The sequence below is a fragment of the Tursiops truncatus genome, chromosome 16 (assembly GCF_011762595.2).
Source record: "Tursiops truncatus isolate mTurTru1 chromosome 16, mTurTru1.mat.Y, whole genome shotgun sequence".
Classification (NCBI taxonomy): domain Eukaryota; kingdom Metazoa; phylum Chordata; class Mammalia; order Artiodactyla; family Delphinidae; genus Tursiops; species Tursiops truncatus.
Window position 1 is genome coordinate 70792709 of NC_047049.1, and position 6676 is coordinate 70799384.

The 6676-nt window shown below is 40.9% G+C and overlaps 1 protein-coding gene across 3 annotated transcripts in view; it reads left to right on the plus strand.

Annotated features, from left to right (window-relative positions):
* ANK3 (ankyrin 3) overlaps nucleotides 1-6318 on the plus strand; it is a 331394-nt gene extending 325076 nt beyond the window's left edge. For all 3 annotated transcript variants that reach the window (XM_019935870.3, XM_019935867.3, XM_073793568.1), the window contains one exon: nucleotides 4899-6318. The gene's annotated coding sequence lies outside the window, so the exon portion shown is untranslated. The remainder of the gene's footprint in view (nucleotides 1-4898) is intronic.
* The last annotated feature ends 358 nt before the right edge of the window (nucleotides 6319-6676 follow it).

Below are 6676 nucleotides of genomic sequence, written 5' to 3' on the forward strand. Positions count from 1 at the left end.
AAGCCCTCAGTAAATTCAGCTATTATTAGTAGTGCTAAGAGGTGGGGGCAGGAAGATAAATCAGGAGCTTGGGATGAACATATACACACCACTGTATATAAAACAGGTAAACAACAAGGACCTACTGCATAGCACAGGGAACTCTACTTAATAGCTTGTCATAACCTGCAATGGAAGAGAATCTGAAAAAGAATATATATGTATATATAACTGAATCACTGTGCTGTACACGTGAAACTGACACAAGATTGTAAATCAACTCTACTTCAATTCTTTAAAAATGATGTAGATTTTTTAAAAAGAGAGAGGTGAGACAAGAGCCGAGACTAGCACCCGAAGAGCCTGGATTCAGGAGGCCAGTGGACAGAGCAGCAGCCGCCAGGTGTGCTAGAGCACAACAGTGGGAGAGGTCGGGACAGCAGCATCGCTGAAGTCCTCTGCGTGTCACGTCGGTTTATAATTCAGAACACTTTCAATTATTTCCTATGACTCGCTTCTCACAGTAGCCCTGGGAAATCATTAAAATAGGTATTCTCATTCCTCTTTACTAAGGAGAGAGAGCAAAATCGCCGAAGCTACAGTTAATAAATGACATGTTCGGTTTGTGACCTAGACCTCCTGATTCTGCTTCCAGGAAGTCAGAACTATGGTCTGAATTGCTTCACTCCAGATTCAGGACCCTGCCCTCCAGAATCTTTTCCAGAATCCATCTGAAGTAGATAATGTTTTTATGTAGTGTTCTTCATTTTTCTTTCCCTTTAAAAAAATCCCTAATTAACCAAAAGCAGGGGTCTAGAGCCAGGTGGCTCGACTTCCAATTCTGGCTCGCCCATGTACTAAATGTGCCACCAGTATAATAGCTGTATGGCTCTATTTTCTTATTTGTAAAATGGAAGAGATAGTACCTCGCTCTTATTAGGATTAAATGAGTTCCACCTTAGAACAGTGCCTGTTAATAATAACAACATTATTAGTTGTACTACTAAGTTAACTATACAACTTTATTAGGGTTATATTTTTCTTCTATAGCCAACATGTACATCAGTACTTTACCAGTAATTACTTTTCATTTTTGTAAAACTGGCCCTGTGACCTCAGATATTTTTTTAATCACAAGTCACTAGAAAAGAACAAACAAAAATTAAGTCCCACTTATTGGTATTAGTTGAAGAACAAATCTACACAAACTGGGAATTATTTTTAAATGGTGCAGTAGTTTATTATGATTACATAAAGTAGTTAGAATTAATGCTTAGGAAAAAATGTTTTTAGCTCCATGACTTCCTTAAGAAGAGAGAGAGAAAAGGAGAAGGAAAGGAAAGAGAGAGGTGGGTTAGGAAGAGAACTAGAATAACAAATTCTCTGTTCTCAGTGGGCTATAGGGAAGGCATATCAGAAAAGACTTTCCTTAGGGCATAACACAGCTAAGTCTTTAAAGATGAGTAAGAGTGAGCCTACAGGGACTTCCCCGGTGGTCCAGTGGCTAAGACTCTGCGCTCCCAATGCAGGGGGACTGGGTTTGATCTCTGGTCAGGGAAGTAGAGCCCACATGCTGCATGCAACTAAAGATCCTGCATGCTGCAACTAAGACCCAGTACAGCCAAATAAATAAATAAATATTAAAAAAAAAAAAAAGAGCCTGCAAAGGTGGATCTCACTAGGGAGAAGATAGACCACACTTTCAAGGAGATGGCATTTGAAACACACCTGAAGAGTAAAGAGAAGTTAGAGGTAAATGAAGATGACAGCAGGGGATTATAAGTGGATAATGAAATCGTGAGCAAAGAAAAGGAAGTTAGAAACCAACGGGCTGATGACTGGCCTGTAGTCTAGATCCTCTAGACCCTCCAGTATGGTCTGTGGACCAGCAGTATCGCCATCACCTGGGAGTCTTGTTAGAAACGCAGCATCTCTGGGCTCACCCTGACTCCTCGACCAGCATCCACATTTGAAGATCCCGGGGTGATACGTATGCACTTTAAGCTTTGGGAAGTGCTGCTCCAGAATGTATCACTGGCCCTTAATCTTGGCCGAACATCGGAATCATCTACAGAGGTTTTTTGGTTTTCTTTTTTAAGTGTTTGATGCTGGGCACCACCCCAAGAAATTCTAAATAAACTGGTAAGGGAAGTGGCCTGGACACTGGGATTTTTTAAATCTCCCCAGATAATTCTAATGTGTACCCAAGTTTGAGAAGCAGTGGAGATTGTCAAACAGTGCTTTTCAGTGGAGAGTATGGTCATTAAGCATGAAAAGGTTTATTGGGATGAACTGCAGAGCGCTAAAGGCGTAAGGGGGTGTGTGTGGAGCGGGGGGGGGGGGGGGGGGTTGTTGGTGGGTTTGTTTTAGCTAGCCACTAGGGGCTAAATACCACCAGTATGTGAACCTATAGAGGAAAGGTTGGTTTTAACCTAAATATATTCCTGACTTGAAAATGTGACATGGAAAGTACAACATTCATCTGTGAAATATAACCTGAAATATAACCATGAGAATCCGATGAATAGCTGTTTTTCTATATTTTAAATGTTTCTTAAAATTTTTAAAAATGTATAGTGAAATGACTAAATGGAACGATTGGTTTTCTGCCTTGTTTTCCACTACATTTGGGTTTGAAAAGCATGAAAACCCAAGGACAGACAGATTCCTCCATGCAAATGCTTCTCTCTCAGATCCACTGTCTAAACCCGGAAAGAGAAGATGACTCAAATCCTATTTCTGAAATGTCACCTTGATGGATCCTGCCCTTGCGCCTTTCCATCAGATGGCAATCTCACCACAGTTTATACACTGTCAGTATTCTGTAACAGGTCCACAGCCAGTCAGCCAAAGCGCTCATGCTTTTTGTGCAACACTGTACTTGGTATAGGCTTTTGCCCAGTGAATAACCTTCCTGCACCCTGTGTAGCTGGGGCCTACACACCCTGATTGCGTGACCAAGAACAAGAGAGATTTATAAGGGCAAGTAACACCCAACCTTTTAAACTATCACCCACATTATACCTGAATATAAATGGGCATAATAGTTTTTTTTAATTATAGAAACATATCCACTATTTCTAGAAAGATAATGTTCGCGTGCATTGAGGTGCTAAGAGAAAGACCTTGCTTCTTATTGCAAGATTAATTGGGAAGCTGGACTGGTTTTTGGAAGATGAAGCAAAACAAAAAAAGTTCAACTGGGCTGTAGTGATGACTGCACATCTATATACATTTACTAAAAATTATCAAGCTATATATAATAGATGAATGATATGGTATATAAATGATATATCAGTTAAGCTGTAAAAAGTTGGGGGGAGGGTCAATTAGAAAAAAATTGCTAAGAATTCTCCCTAAGAAAACAAAGTGAGATCACCAGGGTAGCATTATCATAGGAGCGTCTGAGAAGCCTGGTGCCTGGAAGGTTAGGAATAGATGGTAAAAGCAGAGGTGAGAAAATCCTGATCTTCTTACTCGGATTTGCACATTCTCTGGGACATGGCCTGCCCAAATGAGTCACTTTCCTTCTCTGGAACCTCTGCAGAGTCATGGGAGTGGGGCAGGTGTTGAAATCACCCCAGAAGGAATTGATACTTTGATATTCTTGGCTCCAAGCTTTAGTGACCTGGGGCATGGAGGTCAGTGCCACTTTTAATACAAAAAAGGAAGGCAGGACCATGGTGGGGCAGACAGAGGAAGTGCTGTACTAACATGTTTACAGAAGCCAAGGCAGCCTGGGTGACCCACCTAAAGGGAAAGAAACTTGTCTGGGGTAAGTAAGCAACCTCAAGGTCACTGAGAACACTTTCAGGCCCCAACAGAAGCAGAATTCTAGAGGTTCTCCTGGACCTGCAAAAATAGTCTGTTGCATGTATGGGAGTGAACAGGGTTGTTCCCAAAATTCATCTTGCCTGACTCGCCTTTTCTCTAGGGCCTATGTCTTGTTCTCGGGCAGGCATTCAGGTGTCACCCTTTCACACTGCTGGGGAGGAAGGGACATACGAAGGAAGAACTTTGTTTTATGGAGGAGGAGTTCCTACCAAGAACAATACTGCACAAGAGTATGAAAACCTCTGCCAAAGGATGTTGATTTATTTTGACTTATTAAGACTGGCTCTGAAACACTGATAACTTTATGCAGGTATTATCCAGTAGGGCAAGATGTTCTTAGTGGAGTGTCCATGAAAAAGCTCAAATAAAATTGATTTATCCTGTCATGACTGACATGAGGCAGGAGAAGGGAAGGTATTCTTTGCAATGGCAGAAGATAGTCTTTCATTTGAATTTGCATATGGAAAAGCAATTTCATAGTAAATGAAGTAAGGACACTGTTCTCCCTTCTTGAAAGGCTGCATTTTGCAGGGTGAGAGGTTTATCATACAACACAGAGGCATGACCAAGATGCTGCATCCTGACTCCGTACCCCTGGCCCCGTGTGCCCTTGAAAACCCCAGACATTTGGATGGAAATCTCAGAGCACCTTTGTCAGCCTCCTTACTTCACAGATAAGACTGAGGCCCAGAGGTCTGCAAATGGCTTTCCCCAGTACCTGAGTGAGTGACCTGAGCGTCAGAGACTACAGAACTAGAAGAGGATCTTTCCGACTCCATCCCTGAAACCCCTAATACGGGAAACGATCTTCTGTGGAGGGGACAGGGTCACCCAGAGAAGGTCATTGCCTTCCAAGAGCTTTCTAGCACACTTCAGGGCTTTGTTCCCTGAGGCATCTAGCAAATCGCCTCAGTCAAAAGTATGTTAAACCACCCCATTAAGAAGTCGAGGGCCCCCATTCTCTGAGGCATTTCTGCTGAATGGCAAGGAAGATTTTGGCAAGTTCTTTAAAATAAATAAATAAATAAATAAAAGGAAGGGGGGGAAAAAGCTAAACTCACCACCTATTGTTTCTCTATCCACAGGATCATATTGTTTTTATTGCCAGTATTGAGAAATTCATGGAAGATAAGTCAGCAGGAAGTAAAAATTTACGGAGAAGGGTGTGTGTGTTTGCTGCTTCCACACATTAATGGCATGATTTTTTTTTTATGCACAAAGAAAAAAAGGAAAAGAAAACCACCCACATTTTAATTTAGCATGAGCCAATTTACAGAGCATGAAAATTCACTTTCATTCCCAGGATTGGCACGTGTGCAATTAGCAATGCAGTGTATATACGAGAAGCCATGCTGTTACCAGTTTATCTCAAGTAATTTGGTGTCATTTACAAAAGGAAGAAATTCCTGCCGCCAGAAGAGACAGAAGGAGATGGAATGATCAAATCAAGGAGAAACACTAAAATTACTAAAAATCCACAACAGCTCGCCTTATTTTTCTTGGACCCAAACTGTCAGGGTATAAACACTATTTGTTTCTTTTTTAAAACATCTATAGTTTTGCTGTAAATAATAACACTGTATAAATTCTAACAGAAAAAATGGAATAAATGTCAATAAGGCACTGCCTCTTAGAACACAAAGAGAATATTGCAGATGCATTTAACATAACGGGGGTCTCAAGTGACTTCACCCCAAAAGAAGGAGGAGGGGTGATGGGTAGGGGGATCTTCACCGATTCTTGTATATTAGCAATTATAATGTTTGTATACGCAAAACTGCTAGCTTGATTTTAAAAAAACAAATCTTTAAAATCTGCTGCAAATTTAAATAATTCCCAAAATGAGGAATTCTGTAGTTCTGTGAAAAAAATTTTTCTTCAGAATACTAATATTTTGATGCATGTGTATCACCTTATTTTGATTAAATCTTTTCCAATTTTGCAAACACTACAGTATACTGCAACACAGAAGATTTTATCTGTAAACACAAAGCCCTTCATCTAATATTTGTTGCTATTGCCAATTTTTCAATGAAATGACCTAAAAATGAAAAAAAAAAACCCTATACGGTAGTTGCTTTAGGGGGAGGGGGGTGCTGGTAGTGCTTAAAAGGGTAATGCTTGCCGCTTTAGAGGTGGATGGTGCTCATAAGAGGCCCCTGTCAGGGGTATTTTCAGTGGACTGCACAGAAATTCTTAGCTAGTAGAATGGCAGCACGCTGTAAACTTATTCCTGTATCGTGTACTGGCTGTAAGATGTAGACACCTTTCAGTAAGCCAATCATTTGTAACCATTCTAGCCATGTCATATTAGGTTAATAAGGCTGCTGTGTTTTAAAGGGCATTTTTATTTGGGTTTTGGTGAAATTCTTTAATTTGTTGATTATATTCATATAAAATCAGCATTTATTGACACATAGCTCTAATGACATATGTATGAGAAACCATACACTGGATGACCTAGTCGATTATTTAAGCATAAAATAAATTGTGTTAAACTCTTCACCTATCTGTGCTCTACAGTGTCCTTGTGTTCTCTGGCAAAAGGTAATTGTCTTAACTCCTTGTCACTTGGCCGCAGCCGTCTTCCTCACCAGCCCGTTTCGTGCCTCTGCCTCTGTGGTCACTGAAGAGATAGTCCCCAACATTCAGTCCTGCCCTGCCAACTCCCAACTTAACACAAATTCTGTGCATTTCATTGAGAAGCCAACAATTACAGACTGACTGACAAGTGATCTTTGCCCACAGCTGGTATGAGCTGCCCCCCCAAAACGTGGAGAATTGGGGCTGTAACAGCTGGCACGTACAGAAGTTGTAAAAGAGCACTTTCAGGAACCATTCAGACAGCAGTTTTCTGTAGCCC